This window comes from Delphinus delphis, chromosome 3, assembly GCF_949987515.2.
Source record: "Delphinus delphis chromosome 3, mDelDel1.2, whole genome shotgun sequence".
NCBI classification, from domain to species: Eukaryota; Metazoa; Chordata; class Mammalia; order Artiodactyla; family Delphinidae; genus Delphinus; species Delphinus delphis.
The window spans coordinates 18,968,943-18,994,273 of record NC_082685.1 but is presented as its reverse complement, the minus strand read 5'-3'; the positions used below and the strand labels follow the sequence as shown (position 1 = coordinate 18,994,273).

Here is a 25,331-nt window from a genome sequence, read left to right as displayed (position 1 = left end):
GGCAAAAAAAACAGCTGTGGTCAATAGATGGGAAATTAATGAAAATTCATTTTGAGGACAAATGTTTGGTAGAAATGAACATAAAGACAAAATCACTTTACAGTTTTCCTAGAGCTTAACATGATGACTCATTTTAAATCTATGACTTGGTTTGTGAAAGTAAAAACCTTTCTTGTTATTTTACATTGTTTCTATTGGTTAGGCATGTATGAATTACTGAGCAAGATTTATTTGTCCTATATCTTTAAAGGGCAAACTGGCTATTTTTTCCTTAGATGCTTTAGTATTTTAAAAGTACATTTTGGAAACTTTAAACTTTATAAAATATTTCATAAACAAGTGTTGTACTTTGAAAATATATTCTTTATCATTAAATAGATGTAAATGGAGATTCATTTGTTTGGTGACAACAAATTTCATATTTTAACTGATAAAGAATTCATTTTTAGAAATGGACTTTTGAAAGAACACACCTTATATTTATGTACAGATCGTGGTTCATGGTTGCTTTCTTACTACTTACTCAAAGGGTGAGCTTAGATCTAGAAACAAATGTAAACTAGCTAGCATTTACTGTGCAGTGGACATTGTAAATGTGCTTTATGTGTGTGCACACTAACTTTTTGTTTGACCCTAGCGTGGGGGTTGGGAGAGGAGAAGGCCCTGTTGTTGATGATGTCATTTTGTATGCAGATGTGCTGGTGGGAAGAATTTGGTAATGGCCACTTAGCCTAGAAATGTTCAGGATTGGATGTTACAGCCTTGGAGAGCAATTTTACCAAATAATAAACTTCTTTTGGCCATCTTGCTGACTGTAGGGATACAATAACATTTTTTTAAAAATCTTAGATTCTTAAGTTTTATGTGATTCTGTTGGAAGAATCCATTAAGCCTGAATTTGATTTTTAAAATTCTGAGAGTAAAGGCGATTAATGTGGAAACAAGATCTTGGATGAAAAGGGCCATGTGATGTTCAGTTTCATAATGGCAAAGGCAGGGGCTACTGGATATAGTTAGAGATTTCAGAATATTCAGAGAAAAAGTAAGTGTGATCCTAGAAGCAGAGATCCTGAAAGGAAGGAGAATTCAGGAGCTAGAGGCTCTAAAAACCAGATTTTGATATAAATTAGATGACCAAGCAATATATGATAAATTATATTTGTGTTGAAATTTAATAATTTAGAATTTAACAATTTAGAAAATGTTTTTACATACTGTATTTTTCCTTTGCTTTTGGATGATTCATTAGCATATAAATATTTGAATATATATATTTAAACATTTGACCTCCCCACCAAATATCCATCCTGCTGCCATCCCATTTCTCTGTTTCTCTTTATGGCAAAGTGTTGTCTATACTTGTTGCCTTCAATTTTTCCTCCTGTTATTCTTCACATTGTGAAGTTCTTTGATTGTTGTGCCAGTGATTTTGATAAAGACATGACATATTTAACTGAAATATTGGACTACAGGATCCTTAGGATCTCAGTATATGGAATGGTGGGCTGAAACTAAGAAAAAAGTTAATAGGAATGAATATGTAGTCTTGATTTGGGTAAAAAAAAAATTAGCTGCAGGGAAGGGAGTTGAGGGGAGATGAGGCTTAGAGCTGCATGTTACAGGACAAAGCCTGCTCACTGACGAGCTCATTCTAATCTTGCATGCATTTGAGCATCTGGATCCTGGGTAGCACTGGTCGCACTTCGTTATAGGCCAAGCACACCTTTAGTGCATGTTCAATTCTGACTATGAGTTTTAAGAGATGAACAAACTACAGAGCATTGTTTTGAATATTACAAAAGGGAAATCCTTCATTTGAAGGAACGTTCGATTAGATGGCTTCCAAGATTCCCTCCATCTTGAACAAAGTGTGACTGTAAAGTAATAAGACAAATCTTGTTAAACAAACCTGCCGGAATAAACCCATTAAGGATACTGTTTTTTTTCACACCAGTCACATGGGTGTGTATGTGTGCATATATATACATACATACATACTGTACAACAATGAAAACAAATTTAAACATTTAGAATTTGTTTTGTGAGATTATCTTTTTGATTGAACAATTTGAAAAATACATGCAATATACCAAATCTTTGTCTTTTCTGGATAGATTTTAATTTTGACAATTGAAAATTATTTTTGATGCAGTTTTTTAATGTGCTTGTGAACTCTTTCTTAATTCTCAAAGAAGTCTGGTAGTGTTTTGGACCATGTCCACATCACTGGGATGCATGGATAGTCCTCACAGCTGGTTCTTTTAAGTATAGCAACCTTGACTTATTTACAAAATGAAATTAAGTTGTCAGGATCATCAACATTTGTTTGTTTTATCATCTTAGAGTATTTTATGCACTAGGCATTCATTTTTTCCGTAAATCATAGTAAGTGTAGATTTCTTTACTGCTGGAAGCAATTTTGAGTGAAATAAAGGGAACCCTTCAAATGTCAAATGAAGTAAATTAAAAAGTCCTTGATAAGCACCTACACTGTGCTTGTGTTATACAGGTTCTGTGGTGTGTGCAAAAGACATAGTATGTAATTCTACCTGAGAGAACTTGGTTTTCTTGTTGAGATCAGTCTTGTCTGGATGGCACAAACAGGACATGCCATTGTAGAAGGTGGTGCAAGCTGTCTGCAAACTCCAGCCAGGGGACCAGCCACCTGTTATTGTAAACAGAGCTTATTGGAACACAGCCATGCCCATTCACTCACATGTCTGTGGTTACTTTCAAGGTACACCGGCAGAGTTGAGCAGTTATTACAGGAGCCTGTATGGCTTCCAAGCCTAAACTACTTATTCTCTGGCCCTTTAAGAAAACTTTTGACAACCCACAATCCCTGTTCTAAAGGTTCATTTATACCTTAGTTTTTCCCATTAAAACTATTTTATGGATTTATGGGTGAGAATTTGATTACTCAGTTGTCCCAAACTGTGAGCTCTTGGAAATTAGGGACAGTGTCTTCTTTGTTTCAGCCAAACACCTAGGACTGTGCCTGGCACAAGCCACTGTAATATGTGATTGCATTTAATCCTGTGGTGCTTGGTCTGGTAGTGAAACTGATAGCAGGCATTGCTGGAAGCTGTATGGTGGGATGGGGGATGGTGGGGTGTTGATGGACAGAATATACTGTAGGGCCTCTGTTATTATGCTAGATCGTAAATGGTACAAAGATCAGAGAAATGAAAAATTATTTGGACTTGTAGTCTAAAGAAGTTCCATTGAAAATGTGGAAGTTGAAGTCAAACTTGATTAGTTCTGCTTCCAGCCATAATGGAGTAACAGACACCAGGTTTATCTTGCCACCTCAAGTGACTGGGAAACCTGACAAAGTTGTTTTAGAAATAGGTCAAAAAACAGCACAAGACAGTGATCCCTGAGAGAAAGGAAATAAACAACAGAGCTCTGTGACCGCCTCAGTTTACCTCCTGGAGAGTTTCCAAGCTGCAGCACAGGGAGGGGGGGACCCAGAAAGAATCTGGTGGTCTCCCCGAGTTGATGAGACAGAGTTCAGAGCTCAGGGAGGCAAAGGCAGCTTGAATGTGTGAGGAGGTCAAGTATAGGAGAGGAGGGAGCTGCACAGAGAGCAAGCTCTGGAAAGCTGCAAGGGGTACCCTCAAGCCTTTGGTTGAGTACTGATCTGCACGTTTTATGGAGAACTGTTAAAACTTAGCAGGTGGAAGAATTGTTGGAGTTCGCACAAGGCTGGGAATAGTTCATATTCTCACTAATCAGAGTAGAAAGACCTGATGCACAAGGCATGGAGTGAGGCCAAATTAGCCCTGGAGAAAGCCTGTTCTGGACCCACCTACCAAAGCTTAGAAGCAGACCTTAAAAGGATCAGATTTATTCGAAGTAACTAATCCTGAACAAACCCCAATAATATTTAAAGGAATACAGTAAAATCCAGCTCCCCAAAACATGAAATCCAAGACTAGCATCCAATCAAAAATTAGCAGACAAGCTAAGAAATAGAAAAACATGACCCATAACCAGACAGGAAACAGGCAGTAGAAACAGTCCCAGAAATGGGGCAAATGATGGAATTGCAGATAAGGATGTTAAAACAGCTATAACAAATATACTCAGTTTGTTCAGGGAGGTAAAAGAAAACTTGAACATAATAAGGAGAGAAATGGATCTAAAAAAGACCCACATCAAACTTCTAGCAGTAAACTCAAACCTGAAAAAGTACAGGATTTATATTGACAGAGGAAGGAGTATACTGAGAGGATGGTATTTCCTGCTTTGGTGTTCTCTCTTTATCCCAGGCAGTGATATAGTTAATATATATTGGGTAACTACTGTGTACCAAGAATGGTGCCAAATACTGTACATGGATTATCATTTAATACTTGTAACAGCTCTCGGTAGTACTATATCCTCATTCTGTGGGTGGGAATTTAAGGCACTCCAGTCTCGCACTTAGTGGGTTTTTTTCTTTATAGCACTTAACATGGTTGGAAATTATATATCTATCTTGTTTGTTTCTGAAGGCAGAGATCCTGTCTCAGTGTCCACTCTTGCATACTCAGTGCTTAGTGTTGAGCCTGGAACATAGGAGGGTGGCACTGGTAATTAGTGTTGGACGAATTAAAGCGAGTGAGGTAATCCACCAGCTGAATCCTGTGGTGATTCAGTAGTTTGGACTTGATGTAGGTCTGTCTGACTGCAGAGCTTATACTTTAACCACATCTTGTATCGCTTCCCAAGTGGGTTTAATAAATTATGATATATCTATTTAGTGGAATGTTACATAGCCATTAAAGGGGATCATTGTGAAAGCTGGCTATATCCTACAAAAGTAAATGCATAGTGATTGAACTGTGACTGTGTTAAATATGCTTACAGTGGACAGGGACTCAAAGTAATATGCAAAGATTAAAATGGTTGTGTTATGTTGATTGGATTGTGGGTGACATTTCTCATTTTCTTTTCTCTCTCATTTTTTTGAAATTATTTTTAATATAAAACCTTCTCCATAGGGGGAAAGTCATACTCTCTAAAGTGAACAAGTATGTGTCTAAGGTTGGTATTTTTTTTAAGTTTATTCCCTAGCTTCAAGAAGAACTGAATGAATTCCAAGCAGTGGTTAGAATGAGTAGAAAACTGGAAGACACTAGAAATAACTGAAGAGGGCATGTTTTTCACCAATAAGAAAAGAGGAACTCTCATGTTTTTCACCAATAAGAAAAGAGGAACTCTAAGACCAAGTGTTCTTGTCTTAACAGGAATCAAGCTAAAATGTGTCATCATTTTGAGCAGTTAGTAAATCCTAGAAAGGGACAGGACTTGGCTTTTGTATGATATTTTTATCATGATGATATTAATGCTTTTATTGGTTTTGTTGGCTTTCACTGTTTAAGATCAATCTGTAGTTAAAGCATGAAGACTTAACTATGGGTAATCTCCACTTTTTGAAAGTTCGCTTTACACTTTGCTTTTACAAAAGACCTACATTAGTACCTTTTTTTTTTTTGTGTGTGTGTGGTATGCGGGCCTCTCACTGTTGTGGCCTCTCCCATTGCGGAGCACAGGCTCCGGACGTGCAGGTTCAGCGGCCATGGCTCACGGGCCTAGCCGCTCCATGGCATGTGGGATCTTCCCGGACCGGGTCACGAACCCGTGTCCCCTGCATCGGCAGGCGGACTCTCAACCACTGTGCCACCAGGGAAGCCCTAGTACCTATTTTTGATTTCCTCTTCAGAAATCTGAAGAGGATTTTCGCTTTTAATGGAAAAAAGGCAAGAAGCGAAAATAGCATTCAGCATTTGTTTTGTAGCCTGACAAGCCAGTGTAGAGGCAGCTGCACCCAGAGCAGTGAGAGCGGCCCTGCCAAGCTCCTGCCCCGGAACGACACTCAGCATCTTAACATTGAGCTGCCGTAGCTGTGAACCGTGTCTGTGAGCATCTGTGCTCTATCTTGATTTATTTTGTGGGTCCGTTAGCAAGATGTGTCCTGCAGTAATTGCTGCTTCTCTTTTTGCCATTTTGGCTTACAAAAGGTTTCACAGGAATGCTCGACTTTTGTGTAGCAGAGAAACCTGTATAATTGCAGACCAGAAAGGAAATGTTATCAACCTTAAGAGTATACAATTATAAATAGATGACAAAGCTGGAGAAATAGAAGAGAGAAAGGAGATATTAGGGACAGGTGAGGGCCAGTATCTTCATCTCATCTCACAGGTGAGGATTCAAGAGATAGTCTGTAATTGCAGAAACTAGAAAGGTTTAACTGCAGTGGAAAATAATGAAATAATAAAATCAGAAGAGAGGGAAGATGGAGAAGTGTTAAGTGAGCAGAATCCTAATTTGTGACATCGTAAATCCACAGACAATGTCTAAAGTTGAGAAACCAGGAAATAATGGCTGTAAGCCTTTTTAGAACTAGTGGAAGGTGACCACCGGAAGAACTAAAAAAGAGCTAGTTAAAAGTGGTTGCCTCTGGCGACTGGGGGTGATGGGGTGAATGGGGCTGGTGCACTTTGCTGTATGCCATTGGGTGAATTTGTCTTTTTTTAATCCATGTACACAGTATGATTCCCACTCTTTCCCCTGGGTGCACTGCAAATGAATTCTGCCCCCTATTTTTTTTTTCTTTGAAGAAGCTCCCTGTTTTCCCAACATCTGAGCTCCTCTCCATTCATCTTCTCCATTCATCTTCTCCATGCTTTCTGTCACCCAAGCAGCTGAATGTTGCTGGAGAAAAATCTTAGAACCCAACTGACTGAGGTTTGAGATCATAAAACTTAAGCAAAAATAAATGGGCACTTAACAATATCCAGTAATCCAAAAATATTTTCTTGTAAAGAAATAAGAGAACTCTTTGTGACAACAATTTTTTCCTCTCTCCACATGCCTCCTGCGACAGCTTCCTGTATCTTTACTTTTAGGCTAATCTTCTCCTCTGAGCTCTGGATTCGTATATTCAACTGCCTACTTGGTATCTTTAACTTAAATTTCTCAGAGACACCTCCAGATTGATAAGCTTCAAATGGAGCTTTTGATATATATCTATTTTTTGCCTTCCAGTCTGCTACCACTGTTCCCCAGTCTTCTCCATCTCAGTAAATGACATCGCTGTCCGCTCTTGTTATTTAAACAAATTTCATCCTGGCTTCTTTTCCTCACATTCCACATCTGATCCATCCTCCACAGTTTACCTTCAGGGTGTATCATATCTATCTGTTGCTTGCCATTTTCACTCCTGCCATCTTAGTACAGGCAGCTACCATCTCTTACCCTTTTTTGGTCTTTCTGCTTTTTCTCTTAACTTCCATCAGTCTTTTCTCCCTGGTAGCCACAGTGATCTTGAAGCTTCACCCAGTCATGTCACTCCTTGCTTAAACTACCCTTCAGTGGTTTCTTATTGTCCTTAGAATGGAAATCTGAACTCCTTACTGTGGTATACAAGGCACTTGCTGCTTGGTCTGGCTCCAGCCTTTCCTTCCCTCAGGCCATTCATCTCACCCTTGCTCACCATGCTGAAGCTACCTGTATTCTGATATTCTTTCGTTCCTAGGGCTTCTGAGTTTTCTTTACAATGTGTACCTTCTTGCTGGCATCCCACTCACCTCTACCTCCTACTCTCCCACACAGTGTTTGCTGTATTAGTAGAGCTTTATGGTTCTTTGATACTGTATAATGGCCAGTTAAAAGGGCCATGGAGATGGAGACATGGGGAAGGAATTTTAGAATCTAAGAACTTAACAGTCATCAGTGATCATCAAGTCTAACCACCCATCTGAGGCCTCAGCATTACTATCCAATGGTTTTACAGCTCAAGCTTGAACAAATGAGTGACAGAAACCTACCACATTCATCTCTGGAAAACAGAATGTTAGAAAGTCTTTTTTTCTTTTGGAGGAAAAAAAGACAGTTCAAAAATTTGTAGACAGTAGTTAATTTCCTTGTCTGACTCAAGTCCTCTAACCCTTAGACTTCATATTCCTATTTCTATTGACCATTCTTAAGAATATGGTATTGTAAACCATAGAAAGCAATATTCCACTTAAAGAATGCGGTGAGTTGAATAGTGTCCTACAAAACTTCATGTCGACCTGGAAGCTCAGAATGTGATGATCTTATTTGGAAATAGGATCTTTGCAGATGTAAGTAGTTAAGGATCAAGATAAGATCATACTAATTTAGGGTGGAGCCTAAATCCAGTGACTGGTGTACTTATAAGGAGAAGAGAGGATACAGAGAGACAATGGGAAGATAGAGGTAGACAGAGATAGGAGTTACGCTGCCATCACCAGGGAGTGCCAAGGATTGCTGGCAACCACCAGAGGCTTCGGAGAGAGACATGGGACTATTTCTCTCTTGGAGCCTCCAGGAGGAGCCAGCCCTGCCAACACCTTCACTTCGACTTCTGGCCTGAACTGTGAGACAATAAATTTATGTTGTTTTAAGCCACCAGGTTTGTAGTCATTTGTTATGGCGGCCCAAAGAGAAAAGCATAATTGAACAGTATTGCAACTTGGTTTCACCAATGCAGAAAAGAGTAGAATGCTTTTTTTCCATCATTCTGAACACCTGCCTAGAGTCATGTAGGTTCTTTTGGTAGCCCTGATCACTGACTCATACTGAGATTACTGCTGATTAGACCTTCTAGGTCTTTTTCATAGAGGCTGCCCTAAGCCAAGTGATTTTACCTTTACGAGGTTCAGCCTGTTCATTCAGCCTTTCAGGATACTTTTTGAATCCTGATTTTTCATCCAGTCTTTACTCTTTCTAGCAGCTTTGTGTCACCCGTGAAGGTGATGAGCATACTTCCTGTGTCTTCATGTAGGTCAGTGGTTCTTAACCTTCTGGGATTATGGATTCCTATTAAGACTTTAATGAAAGCTGTGGACCTTTCTGATGAAAAATACTTATTTGTGTATATGTACACAGAGTTTTCAATAAAGTTTAAGAGGTTCAGATGCCTGTTGAGGCCTCAAGTGGTCCACGGACCCAAAGTTAAGAACGCTGCTCTAAGTTATTGATAAAAGTATCGGAAGAGTGTGAATGAACAGACCCTTGTAGTGTGTTTCTAAAAACCTTCTAAGATGGTTGACATTATTCCATTAATCAGCACTTCTGGGGGAGTGGGGAGGGCATTTAACCATTTTCTAATTTACTTTATTGACTTTGCATGTAGTACATATTTCTTTGTCTTATGATATCATAAAAGACATAATCAAGTTCTTAGATGGAAAAAACAAATATATTGTATTTACTTTGTTTCTGATTTGCTAGGAAGGAGAAGAAGTGTGTTTTTATGGCATAATAGTATGTTATTTTCCTATTGCCACTGTAATCAATTACCTCAAACCAGGTGGATTAAAAGAACACAAATTTATTATCCTACAGTTTTGGAAGTGAGAAGTCCTAAATGGATTTCACTGGGCTAAAATCAAGGTGTTGGGCAAGACTGCATTCCTTCTGGATGGTCTGAGGGAGAATCCATTTCCTTGTTTTTTCCAGCTTCTAGAGACTGCCTGTATTCATTGGCTTATGGCCCCTTCCTCTATCTTCAAAATCAGCAGTGAGGCATCTTCAGAGCTTTCTGTGACTCTGATCTCCTACCTCTCTTCCACATTTAAGACCCTGTGATTACATTGGGCCCACCCACATAGTCCAAGGTAATCTCTTTATTTTAAAGGCAACTGATTACCAACCTTAATTCCCTCTTGTCATGTTACCTAACATATTCACAGGTCCCAGGGATTAGGATGGAGACATTGGGAGGATTGGGAGGAAGGCATTATTCTGTCTCCCACACATTGTGAACCTGTGCAAGCACCCCATGATTATAGCTTCCTCTTCTAAGTGTCTACAAATTATTCCTTGAATAATTATTTCTGAAATTTTTCTAGGGATTAATAGTACCCTAACTAGCCCATAATCTACACAGTCCATCTTTATCAGTTTATAAATATTGGAGTGCTATTTACACAGGTTAGTTTTCTAATGTCTCTCTTCTATGATTGCTCAAAGATCATTGTCAGTGATGCAGTTTCTCATTTGCATGTTGTCACCAGACTATAATTCATCTGGATCAGAAATCCTAAACTCATGTGGGACAGCTCTTCAAATACTCATTCAGCAAATAATTATTAAACACGTGTACGGCAGGCAGGACAAGAAGTTCCTTCATGCTGTCTGGTGGCTGTCTAGTGGAAGAAGCAAGGTGAGTCAGCCCCTGTGTATTGTCTAGTGGTGAAAACTAACATTAAACAGATAATAACACAAGTAATAATTTAATAATAATTCTTGGGGAAAGTATCAGGATGCTGAGAGAGCATAAATGAGAGAACTAACCCAGTCTAGGATGCTCAGGGCAGGCTTCTCGGAAGAAACGATGTTTAAGCTGAGGCTAAAGCAGGAGCAGATATTAAACTAAGAGGGGCACAGAAAGGAAGACCATTTCAGGCCAGGAAAATATATGAAGACCAAAAGGTACAAAGAAACCCTTGGTGTGCTTGAGGAACTGAAAGGAGTTGAGAGTAAGGGGAAGAGTGGTATACAGCAGAGGTGAAAAGGTGGGTCAGTACTTTCTAGGCTGTGTTAGGATTTTGGACTTTATCCCAAGAGGAGTAGAAAATTACTGAAGTGTTGATTGGTTCGTTTGTTCGTTTAATTTTTAATTATGGTAAAATACATGTAACATGAAGTTTACCATCTTAACCATTTTAGATGTACAGTTCAGTAGTGTTGACTAGATTCACGTTGTTGTGGAACCAATCTCCAGAAGTCTTTTCATCTTGCAAAACTGAAACCCTATACCCATTAAGCTATGCCTTTCCTTCTCCCCCCAGCCCCTGGCAGCCACCCTTCTACTTTCTGTCTCTATGAATTTGACTACTCTAGAAACCTCATATAAATGGAGTCATACAGTATTTGTCTGCTATAACATACACAGAAAAATACACCATTATAAGTCCACAGCTTGATGAATTACTACAGCGACCACATTGACGTCACTCTGAACCTTGTCAAGAAATAGAGCATTATGAGCTCCACAGAGCTCCCTGGGAGTCCCCTTTCAATCACTACTTCTCCCTTGCTCCCTTCCCAAAAGTAAATACTGTCCTGACTTTGAACACTAGAGATTATGCCTGCTTTTTAACTTATATACATAGAATCATGGTATGTATTCTTTTTCATCTTGTGATTAGTTTCTTTTGCTCACATCATACTGGTGAAATAAATTCATGTCATTGCATATAGCAATAGTTTTGTCAGTGATCCAGTGCATGAATATATCACATTTTACCTATTCTGCTGTTGAAGGACATGTGGGTTGCCTGTTTTTTGACTGTTACAAGTAATGCTGTCATAAACATGGTGTACATGTCTTCTGTTACATAAAATATATAACATTTTATTGGAGGTATGCTTAGGGAGTGGAATTATTCTCTCCCTCTCAATTTTCTTTCAAGCCTGGTATGTCCACAACAGTTCATCGTCTTTCCTCCAAAAATCTGTTTCTCCTCCAACGTTTGCTGTTTCAGTCAACACCACCTTCTACCCAGTGTGTTATGCCAGAAACTAGGACATCATCTTTAGACCCCAACCCCCTCATATCTAATTAATTACCAAGTCCTGTTGATCCAAATTCCTGAATATCTCTAAAATGTATCTATTTCTCTCCACATCCATTGCAACCTTCTCTAATCTCTTACCTAGACTGTGGCCTCCTAACTGGCTTCCCTGTGTCTACTGGTGCCCTCTCTAACCCATTCCCTGTAGTACTGGGGCACAGACTTTTTTGGTTGTGCGTGTACATTTATCCCCAATATATGTATTATACTTAGAAATGTTAAACCACACTATTGGTCTTCTTTGACATAGTACCTTAAAGCCTAACACTTAGGTTAATAGCTAATAACAGCTGTAATAAGTGTATTTCTAATAGTGTTTCATGATCATTTCTAATTTGGGGGCTTTCTTTTACAAATCTGATTAGTTGGGTTTTTTAAAACCTTTTATGGTAACTAAAAAGAGGTTGTACAAGAGTAGAAATGTCAGCTCTTCCAATTTATTTTTGCTTTATTTTGTAGGGATGTTTTTAAGGCATTGTCCATTTAATGAGGGACATTTAGTTAAAAGTAGATGGTATCATGTATAAATCCATGTAACTGAGTATATATGCTATTTTGCAATAAACTGAAAAAACACATGTGTGAGGGAGTCACTGACATCCGCTTTACATTTGTGGGATCACTCTTCATTCAGGATACCTTAGATACCATATGAGATACACAACCATCTGCCATGGATTGAGAAAGGCAGCCTGTGTTAATCCATAATTAAATGTCATTAAACCTTTGTTTCTCATTTATTATTACAGAGTGATTTTTTTTAAAGTTGAGTAAATTTAGAAAGGTCACTAGATACAAGATCAATACAAACACACACACAGTCAATTGTACTTCTGTATGCCAGAACAAACAATTAGAAAATATATTTTTAATATCATTTAAAATGTCATTGGCCTTGAAAACTACAAAATACTGTCACAAGAAATTCCAGAAGACCTAAGTAAATGGAAAGACATCCCATGTTCAGGAATCTAAAGACTTAATACTGTTATAGTGACAGCACTCCCCCAAACTGACCTACAGATTCAATAACCCTAAGAAAATACCAGCTGGCTTTTTGCAGAAATTGGCCAGCAAAATGTATGTGGACGTAGAATTGTCAAAACAATCTTGCAAAAGAAAAACAAAATTAGAGGGCTACATTTCCTGATTTCAAAACTTACAAGTCACTGTGGACTGGCATAGACATATAGATCAATGGCATAGAACTGAGAACCAGAAATAAACCCTTAATTTGTGATCAATTGATTTTTGACAAAGGTGCCAACACAATTGAGTGAGGAAAAGAACAGTCTTTTCAACAGAGGGTGCTGGGACAACTGGATAGCCAAGAAGACTGAGAAGGAGAAGGAAGAGACCAAAGAAATATATATTGTCTTAAAAGTTAAGTGGTTTGCTACCTCTGACACTGCTGAGGAGGATGGCATGCTGAGGACTGGGAAGTAGTCTTTGCATTTGATGATGTAAAGCAAAGTGACTAGAAATTTGGAAGAAAGCAACTATAACATTTTTAAGTTTGCAAACACCAGGGCAAAGAAAGCTGGGTAATTATAAATTATTTTAATGGAATGAGAGATTACTTGAAGAAACCAGCATGAATGCACAAGCTATGAACAGCAGTTTTACTGAACTGGGAGACCTATCCTAAGAATATATTTGCTTTCTTATGAACTCAACCCATTTCCAGGGTGCTTTAGCCTTGCTCTGGTCGTCTTAGTTCTCAGGTTGTTCTCCTTCACAGGGAAACAAGCAAAAAAGTTTTTGAGAAATGTTTTCATCCATTGTTTTGTTGGCCCTGAGCGGTGGACCTATTTCTTTCCTATTCTTCTTGCTCAGAAAAAAACTTAAATCTTTTGGGAAGGGATTGAGAGAAGCCCCTTTGCTTGTTCCTGTCATTATCGGCAACTTTCAACTCTTTCTGGGCTTTTTAGTTTTGGGGAGAATTTTTATAAGTTTATATTGTCATCCTGCATTGGCCTTTACTTTGTACGAGTCTTCCTTAAAGTTGAATTTATCTTGTGCATTCTTGCTGGCTTCTTCATTTCCTTTCTCATCAGGATGATTTGTAATTACCCAGCTTTTTTGCCCTGGGTTTTGCGTACTGTAAAATGATAGGTTGCTTTCTTCCAAGTTACTAGTCACTTCACAGTCTGGGTATATGTTATATTCTGGGTAGCATTTTCCTCTGGTTACCCCTAGCAATTATCCTTTGGGAGACAAAATGAACAGTAAAGCAGATCAGGAACTTGTTAGACATCCTGCTTTTAGCTAAATGAGATTTCTGCAGTTTTGTAGATGACTGGAACCCCTATCAGTACTCTATCTTGTCTGCCAGTTTTGTGATCTGTAAAGAACTTTTGTATTTACTCCATTTGGCCAGTTGACCTTGGTATATTGCCCCCGTCAAAGTCTCATTTCTATCTCTCAGACATATTCTGAATTCTTCTTTTCACTTAAATTTTCTTGAAGGATGAACATTGTCTTGATGTAAAATAACTGCTTTTCCTTTTTTCCTCCGAATAGTAGGTTCTTAGGTAAAGTATTCTTTTCTATTATTATCGGCCAATCTTGAGACCCACTTCAACAAATCTCATTGGTTATTTTGTATATTTAGGATAAACTTTAAATATTTTTCTCATTACTTACATTTATTGGTTTACAAACATCTCAGATTATGAAAACTTTAAACTTCCTGTTCTCATTTGTTTTCTTATATGAATAGTCTCTCACCGTGTTATTTTTTTTCTAATTGTCCTCAATAGGGACTGATTTCATGATTTTTTTTTCATGTTCTCTTACCTCCTTCCTCAGCAGTTTCACTTAAAGTCCTTCCTTCAGTCAGTGGTTAGTTAGCCTCTGGACAAATACTTCTCCTGTTAGTGTGAGTGACATTGTTCCTAGCCCGTAATTTTTTTTTTTCATGAGAATGAGTCATCTCTTTTAACTAACATCATTAATTCAAGGGATAACAGCAATATCACACACTTAGCTAGCACCTGTGAAATGTAAGAAATAGTGGGGAACTGTGTCAATAGAAATTTGCATGAAACAAGGACCATTGTTTTTGTGTATGGTGTAAGATAGTGGTCCAGTTTCATTCTTTTGCACGTGGCTGTCCAGTTTTCCCATCACTGTTTATTGAAGAGACTGTCCTTTCCCTATTTCATGTTCTTGGCCCCTTTGTAGGAAATTGATTGACCATATATGTGTGGGTTTGTTTCTGGAGACTATTCTGTTCCATTGATCTATGTGTCTGTTTTTATGCCAATATCATACTATTTTGATTACTGTAGTCCTGTAATATAGTTTGAAATCTGGAAGCATGATGCCTCTAGCTTTGTTCTTCTTTCTCAAGATTGCTTTGGCTATTTGGGGTATTTTGTGCTTCCATACAAATTGTAGGATTGTTTATTCAGTTTCTGTGAAAAATGTCATTGGACTTTTTGTAGGGGTTACACTGAATCTGTAGATTGCTTTGGGTAGAATGGACATTTTAACAATATTAATTCTTCCAGTCTGTGAGCACAGATTATTTTTCCATTTATTTGTGTCTTTTTCAGTTTCTTTTGTCAGTGTCTTACAGTTTTCATTGTACGGGTCTTTCACCTCCTTGGTTAAGTTTATTCCTAGGTATTTCATTCTTTTTAGATTTGATGTATTTATTTATTTATTTTTTATTGACTGCGTTGGGTCTTCGTTGCTGCACGCAGGCTTTCTTTAGTTGCAGCGAGCGGGGGCATTGCAGTGCGAGGGCTTCTCACTGCCGTGGCTTCTCTTGTTGCAGAGCACAGGCTCTAGGCTCACAGGCTTCAGTAGTTGTGGCACGCGGGCTTCAGTATTTGTGACTTGCATGCTCTAGAGCACAGGCTCAGTAGTTGTGGTGCATGGGCTTAGTTGCTCTGCGGCATGTGGGATCTTCCTGGATCAGGGCTCGAACCCATGTCCCCTGCATTGGCCAGTGGACTCTTAACCACTGCACCACGGGGGAAGACCCTATTTCATTCTTTTTGATGTGATTGTAAATGCGATTGTTTTCTTAATTTATCTTTCTGATAGTCTGTTATCAGTATATAGAAACACAGCTGATTTACATATATTGATCTTGTATCCTGCAACTTTATGGAATTTGTTTATTAGTTCTAACAGTTTTTTGGTGGAGTCTTTGGAGTTTTCTATATACAATATCATGTCATCTACAAATAGAGACAGTCTTACTTCTTCTTTTCAGATTTGGATGCTTTTTATTTCTTTTTCTTGTCTAATTGCACTGGCTAGGACTTCGAGTACTGTGTTGCATAAAAGTGGCAAGAGTGGGTATCCTTGTCTTTTTCCTGATCTTAGAGGAAAAGCTTTTAGGTTTTCACTGTTGAGTATGATGTTAGCTGTGGGCTTATCATTATGTTGAGGTACATTCCCTCTCTACCCATTTTACTTTGTTGAGAGTTTTTATCATAAATGGATGCTGAATTTTATCATATGCTTTTTCTGCATCTATGGCGATGATCATATGACTTTTATCCTTCTTTTTGTTAATGTGGTGTATCACATTGATTTGTGGATGTTGAACCATCCTTGTGGTGGGAGGAATACATGATGGATAGGAGCCAGCAGAAAAGAGAGCCTCAGAAATAGTTGTATTCAGTGTTATGATGCTTTTGTGGAATGGGGAGTGCTGTGGATAAAATAATTAGCACTTGTGTATGTGTACTATGATACCATGATTGTACAAGGACCTAGCAGTGATTTTTAATTATTTTGATTTATAGCATCTCTTATGCATGAAGTATTTGTTACATCAGTTTTAATAGAAATTATTTCTGAACATGACTTTTCAAGTTAAGTGATTTGAGTTAGCCATCATTTAAAATTACTGTTAAGATGCTTTTTATTATGTCATGGAGAACATCCAACAGATATATATAAGTTCTAAGGATGTAAAAAATAATCAAAATCCATTTGAGATCTACAGTAACTAAGTATAGAAGACAAACGATAATGGATAGCTATTGGCAATTAAACTTGCTGACAGTTCAGCTACGTATGACCCTTCTTGCAATGTTGATTGATATAGCCAGCACTCTAGGTGTACAGAAGATATTATATTGTTTCCTTTTCCTTTAAAATTCTATATGAAAAGGCAGTGAAAAGTTTGTTTCTTCAGAATATATCCGAAGAGGTTAAAATTGGTGATTAATAGATCATATTTATTTTACTTCTTAAAAATATTAGATGCAAAAGTAAAAAGTAGGTAACATTTGAGAGCCTAGATAATTAAAATGTTTTGTTCAGCCTCTTCTCAACATGAGAAGCAGAAGACAATGGAATATTATCTTTAGTGTGCTAACAGAACAATAACAATCTAGACTTTTTACCCTAATTTATCATTCAAGAATGAGGGAAAGTGAAAGAAGTTTTCAGATGTGTAAAGACAAGTTTACCTGAAAAAGCAAGTTTACCCTTAAAGATCTTCATTGAAAGAAGTTCTAAAAGATGTAGAATAAGTGAGAAGGAGGAAACACAGAAGGGAAAATTGAGATGTGAGGAGTACTGTGATGGTTAATTTTATGTGTCACCTTCACGGGGCCACAGGGTTCCCAGGTATTTGGTCAAACATCATTCTGGGTGTTTCTGTGAGGGTATTTTTCGATGACATTAACACATAAATTGATAGATTGAATAAAGCAGATTAAAGCAGGTTGCCCTCCCTGTTGTGGGTGGACCTCATCCAGTCACTTGAAGGCCTGGATGAAACAGAAGGGCTGATTATCCTCCAAATAAGAGAGAATTCGTCTTGCCTGACTGCCTTCAAACTGGACATTGGCTTTTTCCTGCCTTCGGAGTTAAACTGAAACATCATCGCGCCCTGGGTCTCGTGCCTGCCAGCCTTCGGACTGGAACTCCACCATCAATTCTCCAGCTTGCTGACTTACCCTGCAGATCTTGGGACTTGTCAGCCTCTGTAATTGCATGAGCCAGTTCCTTACAAAATAAATCTCTTTATACACACAGAAATATCTTACTGGTCTGTTTCTCTGGAGAACGCTGACTAATGTAAGGACTGACAAGCATCTGTAGGTAAAGTTTAACAAACATTGACTGTATGAAACATTGAGGGGATAATTAAAGTAAGGTGGAACTGCATAGTGGGCAGTTACACATACGATGAAAGGTGGTGGTTGGAGTCTCATTCTGAAGCGGGGGTGAATGGTCGTCTCCCCGGAGTACATTCACGTCCTAATCCTTGGAACCTGTGAATGTGGAAACGTTATTTGGAAAAAAGGTCTTTGCAGATGTAATTAAATTAAAGATCTTTAGATGAGATCATCCTTGATTGCATAGGTGTGTCCTAAATCCAATGATGAGTGTCTTTATAAGAGACAGAAGTGAAGAGACAGACACAGAGGAGAAGGCCATGTGAAGACAGAAGCAGAGGTTGGAGTGATGCAGCCACAAGCCAAGGTCACCTGGAGCTCCAGAAGCCAAAAGAGGCAAGCAAGGATTCTCCACTAGGACCTTCAGAGGGAAGATGGCCCTGCCAACAACCTTGATTTAAGACTTCTGGCCTTCAGAACTGTGAGAGAATAAGTTTCTGTTGTTTAAACCACGAAGTTTATAGTACTTTGTTATGGCAGCCCTTTTAAGAGCCTTGTGTTATTAAGGAAGAAGATAGAGGCATTGATTAAATGTAAACTTTTTATCAGGTATGCATGTTAATTTTTTAAGGGTAACTTCTAAAAAATAGAACTTGAGTATGAAAAGAGGGTAATAAGAAAAGAGGATAATAAAGAGGGTAATAAAGAAAATTTTTTTTATTCATTCAGAAGTGGGGGTGGGAGTAGTATAAAGAAGCTTAGGGATAATAAGAACAAAGTAAAGTAATAGAAACAGATACAAATATGTCATATAACTTAAACAAACTAAACCTGGCAGTTGAGACTCCTTTTGCAGTCTAGTGAAAAAGAAAACTGTGGACTTCTTCTCAGGATAGTGATCAGTACAAAAGTAAATAGGATTAAAGGAAACCAAGTATACTGAAACACAGTATCAACGTATTTAAAATATTTGTGACATAGTAATAGATGTGATTATTAACATATCAAGTAACAAGCTCTTGGTGTGGGTTTAATAACTTTAATTACCAGTATTTTGAGATAACAAAAATTAATGTAGTTGCTATTGGTTACAGAATTACAGATGAAGAAAATGCTAAATGTCAGTTAGCGTTTAGTGAAAGTAAAGACGATTTCCCTGGCCTCCTGGATTCTACCCATGTATCCTTGTCAAGAACCCTTGCTTTAAATGTTAGTCTTCATATACTACCAAATGTAAGGTAGATAGCTAGTGGGAAGCAGCCGCATAGCACAGGGAGATCAGCTCGGTGCTTTGTGACCGCCTGGAGGGGTGGGATAGGGAGGGTGGGAGGGAGGGAGACACAAGAGGGAAGAGATATGGGAACATATGTATATGTATAACTGATTCACTTTGTTATAAAGCAGAAACTAACACACCATTGTAAAGCAATTATACTCCAATAAAGATATTAAAAAAAAAATGTTTGTCTTCAAGTGAAGCTCTCCACTCCTGAATAGCTACCACTCCCCTCGAAGGAGGGAGGCAAAGAATTGGCATCACAGCTGCCTCCCTGTGTCAAAGGACTTTTCCAAGAAGCTTTCTTCTTACGATTTGATCTTCTTGGTGGGTTTGAGTTGCCAAGGATCCTGATGGATTAAGAGAGCCCCTCAGCAGGGATAAAGCCCCAGTCTTGACCTTTGCCACTTGACTCACATGAGAAGTGTGAGTGCTCCAAGTAACAAATTCCTGCTTAGATTGATTACAGATAAGGAGGACATTAATCCTGTGTCAGAACTGGAAACTCCAAGGTAGGGCAGCTCTCAGGGTTCAGAGATTCAGCACTCAGCAGTGTTACCAAGGATCTTGTCCCTTTCAGTGTCCCTTTGTCATCATAGCTTTAACTTTATCCTAAGATTGTTCCCCTCTTTATCACAAAATGACTGCGAGCAACAACTGGAGTCACGTGTTTCCTATTCACATCCTGTGGAAAACAGAGAAAAGGCCTCTCCTTCATATGTAATTTAACTTCTGTGTGCCTCATCTTAGATCGTCTGTCTACCTCCCTCCCCCCTAAAGCTTGCTCTCAAGTAGGTGTCACTTAAAGCATGACTGTGTAGAGGTGATGCCCAAATTAAATTAGGTTTCTGTTTCTGGTTTTGGTTTGGGGTGGGTTTTTTTGGCAACTGATAGAATCCATTTGAAACCTCAAGGTGATCCCATGGCCTTGCCTGGAAGTGGGACAAAGCTGCCAGGAAACAAATAAATTAGAAAGTGACTGTCCATACACCTGCCTACAGGTGCTCTCCTATGCCTCCTTCTGTGTGAACCAGTAAAGACATTCAAGAATGTCTGTTAGCTCATCAAAGCAAGACCATCTCTTCCCTGCATTTAATTATCTGTATTCTTCTCCTGATTCTTAGCATTCTGATTTAGTTGTATATATTGGAAACTATGGATTTATAGAAGTAAAATTTGAAAAATAGTTTCTCAGAAAAGGGCTGATTGGCATGAAATGTTAGTGAGCATCGTTATTCCAGTAAAAAAAAGTCTGCCATCAACGTAGAGAGAATTCTAGCTCTGGAGAGTCTTAGACCTATGTCCAAGTGGTTTGAGTGTTCATGTGGAGGGAATGGAGTCAGTCAAGAAGACTAGGAAGGAGGGCTGTGAAGGAAGAGGAGGAAGAGGAAAGCCAGGAAGATGAGAGCCCTGAAAGCCAAGAGAGAAGAGTGCTCAGCTGGGACAGATGTTACTGCGAGGTCAGTTTGGAAGAGGATTAGGCATGTCCTGGGATTTAGCAACACCGAGGTTATTGGTGCCTTTTAATTAGAGCACTTTTAGTGGAGTGGCTGGATGCAGAGATTAAAATGTGATGAGGAATGGGGTGGATACAGGGTGGATACAGGTACAGGCAGCTCTTGAGAACAGTGGCAGTAAAATGGAGTCTTTTGAGATATCTTTCCTTCTTCTCCTTTATTTTTAAGATGGAAGAGACAAGCACGTTTAAATGAGAGGAAAAAGAAAAAGAGGGAATAATCATTAATACAAGGTTCCTGAGAAATCAAGAAGGGCTAGGGTCCAGATCACTTTTGCAGGCCATTATGATAACAGATCCTAACAGAAAAAAAATATAACAGAAGTATGGGGTAGGGGGATTTTAAAAAGTATATACAAGGTTAAGAGAAAAAATTGAAACTTGCAAATAAGTTAGCAGAAAGTTAAAACAAAAGGAAGAGTAAACGTTTTCAACTAGACTAAACAACTGATAAAGATAAGTAATAAAAAGAAATAAGATGTTAGATTTCAGTGAAAGTGTAGAAATAGTAAGAAAGTAAATTTATCCATGGAAGTGTGAAGGGATGAAAGCTAGATACTTAAGTCCAGTAGCTGAATGTATAAAATTAAGAAAATTGGGTGAAAAACAAACTTGTGGTTACCAAAGGGGAAAGGGCAGGAGGGAGAAATTTGGGATTAACAGATACACACTACTATATATAAAATAAACAACAGGGACCTACTGTATAACACAGGGAACTATATTCAGCATCATTTAGTAACCTATAATGGAAAACAATCTGAAAAAGGATATATATATGTATACATATACACACATACATACACGTACACACACACACACATATATAAAACTGAATCACTTTGCTGTACACCTGAAACTAGTACAATATTGTAAATCAGTTATACTTCAATTAAAAAAAAAGTTGGGAACAAAAATAAAGAATTGTATTTTTTCCTTTGAATCATAAAATTAAAATTTAACAAACGGAAAATAAAGACAAGGTAGAAGTAAGAAATCTAAAGATTAAAGAGATTATAATTAATGTGAAAACAGAAAAGCAAATAATCAGAACATACTGATAATGGAAACATCTAAATTTAGGGTAACTAGTTAGGCTCATTTTTATTTTTACTTCTTTTGTAGGAAACAACTGATAGAACATTACCCCTGTCAGAACATTACCACATGAAACAGAGAGGTCTTTCGCACAGCTTTTTCTTTATATCAGGTCTTGCTTAATCTCCCTCTGTCATTCTTCTCTTGCTCCCGTCATCAGGTAAGTTAAGTGTCTGCTGTATGCCAGAGATACTGGCAGAGATGCTAGATCTCATGCTTTAGGAGAGACTTAGAATAAACAGCCAGTTACTAATAAAGTGTGATAAATGCTAAAATAAATGGAATCTCAGGGTACCATGGAAACATGAATAAAACACCCAACTCAGCCTTAGGAGACTGGGAAGGCGTTCCAGAGAAGATATTTTAGCACAATCCTGAGGCTTAGGAGGTGGTCAGCAAAGGAGTGGTGGGACTGGCATTTAAGGTGGAGGAAACAAGACACGCAGCCTCTGAGAGCAAGAGTCACATTGGGGTACCTGTGCTGCGTGCCTAAGGAATCCAGCAACCATGCATCAGTGCCCTAGCCCCACAAGGCTCTTGCAAGTTCTCAGGGCGCAGAAGGAAACATCACCCACACAACAATGTGGACATCACTACTTAGCAGATGGAGTGTTTGCATTTTTAAGAAATGGTGTGAAATTATTAAGTGAAATTAATCAAAGTGGAGAACTTCCGGCTGCTCTGGGGTAGGGAAGAGAGATTTTATTTATTTATTATCCACTCAGAGAGCCCTTTAAATATTCATATATTTAATATCAGCCTTTCAATATATCATCTTATTTGATTTTCACAAGAGTTTGAGAGAGGCTCTTAATCTTTGTTCTGTGTTCTTGTGCTAGTCACTTGTACACCCGCCTCCTTTCTGCTTGAGCAGTTTTCAAGTGTTTTAGCCTCCAACTTCCACTAAACCTTGAACCATTATGTTGCTCTTTTCCTTTCCTAAATTTCTAAGCACTCTCTGTGTTGGCACTTTAAACTACCTAGCTGATATTTAATTTCTGTGACAGGCATGCCTCCTCAATACATTTAGTGGTTCTTTAACACTTAAGACCAAGATGTTTGGTTCTATTGTATTTCTCTTTGGTATTTAGTACGATGCTGAGCATTTAAGTTAGTATTCGTTGAGGTGAGGATTCCATAATTGTTCCTGTCCAGAATTGTTTGGTTCTTGTCAAGGAATAAATAAAAGTCTCGTAACTATTTCTGGACTCAACAGGAAAGGCCATACAGAAAAAAACTGAAGTTTTTCAGTGATGTAAAATTTTTTTCCAGATTTACTGAGGTATAATTGACAAATAAAATTGTAAAATACTTTAATATTTTATATCACCTATAATTTCACATTTTCATTATGACTTTTAATGAAAAAAATTTACTGGTTCATAGATCTTTTATGCCATACTACCATGTCTTCACTTAATAAATTGCTTCAAGTATAAACAACTGGTATTAAATTTTGCAGTAGTGCTACTTAATCACAATCAGTCATCAGTCCTCTTGGGAATTTGTTTTAGAGCTGTTGACATTATTTTCATTGTTCAAGTTATTTTTTGATTACAGAAAAGAATAGATAGATAAAATAAACGTACCATGGTACTGATTATGAAAACCCCTTATTTTCTTTTTCTGAATAACTACTTCCTTGAACAAGAACTGGAATTTCTTATTATTGCATATTATATTCTTACTGATACAAATGTTTTCAAAGACCTTTTGTGAATGATGATTTGGATAAATTTGGGGGAGCAGGAACATTCTTTTGCTCATACAGTCTGTTGTTGGCATTTGTTTTGATAATGCAGTTGTTCATAGAATCTGTGGGCATTCCTTAAGAGAATTTTAAAGTTTTCCTTCAGTGTATTTGATTTTGCTCTGTTGTTGCTCCCCTCGGTGTCTTTTCAGTGTTAGACATTGTGACAATTAGTGAACTGCTGTTCTTCTAAGTTGACAATGATACTGTCAGAGCATCAGGGAGAAAGAATGAAACAGAATGGTAGTTATTAGGAGCAAAGGGTATGGAGTGGAGGTGTGCTGCCGGGCTGTGGGTAGACTTCACACACATTTGTGTAGAACATCCCCATGGCACCAAGCTGGATCACTAGGACAAGATAGGATGGCACCCAGAAAACTAAGGGAAGGGAAGTTAATTTTTTCAGCACTCAAGGGTAGAAGAATTATTATAGACTTTTTCACATACGTAACTCTGGTAAGGTAAGAATTGTATTTCAATCTTTTTTTTTTTAATTGGAGTATAATTGATTGACAGTGTTGTGTTAGTTTCAGGTGTACAGCAAAGTGAATCTGTAATAGAAATACATGTATCCACTCTTTTTTAGATTCTTTTCCCATATAGGCCATTACAGAGTATTGAGTAGAGTTTTTTGTGCTGTACAGTAGGTCCTTATTAGTTATCTGTCTTATATACAGTAGTGTGTATGTGTCAGTCCCAAATTGGAAGATTGGGATTGACACATACAGTCTTTATAAATTAGTAGAAATAGAAGATCAGAAAATTGAACCTGTGACAGTGCTCGACTAAGAAATCGTTGATCTAGAATTTGGACCCCAGGTCTTGCTGCTTCCATAACTGTGTTGTTTTCTCTTTACTGCACTGTGAATGAGTAAGAAATCATAGGGAGGACAGGATAAGTCACAGGAAAAATAGTGAATGTTTCACAGAAGACAAGCATACAGATCTCTTCAGATATTCTTGAAAATTTTCCCAAGACAGTGAGGTTATCATAACACATTGGCTAAACGCTTATATTTTTAAACAGCATAATTATCTGTGAAACAGATATTACTGAAAGTAAAGTCTGTTTCAGGATTTCAAAGTTTCATGATGCCTTGACTGTGTCTTTCAATAGTTGACTACTAAAATCATGACATAAGCTTTTTTCTGTCTGTTTAATTTGACTGAGAAAGGACTAAAGTTTCAGAGTGCAGAAACTGTTTAAGGAAAAGGATGAGTCATAGTCGTCGACAATATCAACCATGGCGAATTGTGAAATCATTTATCTCCCACTTACTGTGTATTAGGAGACCCCTGGTAGCAAATATGCTCTCATTGCCATCCATCACCATGATAATAAGAGAATTTCTTTTGCTAAGCAATGTGCTTCTGGGGTGTAGAAAGCAAACATTTCCCCACTGGTGTTGTCTTTTTATACACTTTATTATTGATTAATATTTATTTAATATTTTCATTATTTATTTGCTTCTAGTGTTACCTTTTCGTGCTGTGTTCCTCTCCCTCCCTCCCTCTCAGCCCTCGAAGTACTGGTGACCGGCTCCAGGAAGGGCTTGGGCCCATTGTCCTCTGGCACTGCATACATACCTGCAGTCTTCAAAATAACATTTGTGACTTTTTTCCTCCTTCTGAACTGCCCTTCCCTTTTCATTTTAACCTGTTATAAATGCGAGGATGAGGAGTGGAAAGAGCAACCGGGACAGCTTTTTAAGATTTGCGAAGAGTGCCTGAGCTATGATTACCGTATTTGCAGGATCAGAAATTGATGAGCTTCAAGTACAAATTTAAATGTACTTGAAAAAACTGTCCCTCCAAATCTAGGACAATGACCATGTAATTTATTGTCCCAAGGGATAGTTTTGGTGTCTCTATGTATCTTGTTAGACAAGTGGATATAGTAAGTTAATATATGTATGCTAATGTGAAACTGTAGGGTAATATTTACCAGTAAATATAAATTAGAGGAATAACATCTTAATTCTAGTTTCATGTTATTTTAGCTAAT

At 37.9% G+C, this 25,331-nt stretch overlaps 1 protein-coding gene across 3 annotated transcripts in view; it reads left to right on the top strand.

Moving 5' to 3' along the window:
• RNF130 (ring finger protein 130) overlaps nucleotides 1–25,331 on the top strand; it is a 130,709-nt gene that overhangs the window by 3,158 nt on the left and 102,220 nt on the right. The gene's annotated exons all lie outside the window — the stretch shown is intronic.